Below are 315 nucleotides of genomic sequence, written 5' to 3' on the forward strand. Positions count from 1 at the left end.
GAGTACATAAAGAATGTGAGATGTCTGCCTGTTGATTCACTATATATTATGACCAGAAGGACAAAGTGGAAATATTACAAAACCATATTCAAGAATGTAAATGAAAAGATACACCCTATCAGTGCTAGGGATTCAACATTAAAATCTATCCATTTGCCTACCAGCTGAAATGCTTCACCTTATATACATATTCAAGGCAGCAACATGATAATAAACAAAATTTACTAACAAATCACATCAATCACTATCATTTATATACATCATTCCACAACATTTCTGCACACACATATTGGCCTTCCTAATTAAATAGATGTC

General features: G+C 32.4%; 1 protein-coding gene across 1 annotated transcript in view; it reads right to left on the minus strand.

The window, feature by feature from the left end:
* The window catches only part of LOC119592427 (ubiquitin carboxyl-terminal hydrolase 16-like), a 48,003-nt gene that overhangs the window by 41,658 nt on the left and 6,030 nt on the right, over positions 1-315 (minus strand). The gene's annotated exons all lie outside the window — the stretch shown is intronic.

The sequence above is a fragment of the Penaeus monodon genome, chromosome 30 (assembly GCF_015228065.2).
Source record: "Penaeus monodon isolate SGIC_2016 chromosome 30, NSTDA_Pmon_1, whole genome shotgun sequence".
NCBI lineage: Eukaryota > Metazoa > Arthropoda > Malacostraca > Decapoda > Penaeidae > Penaeus > Penaeus monodon.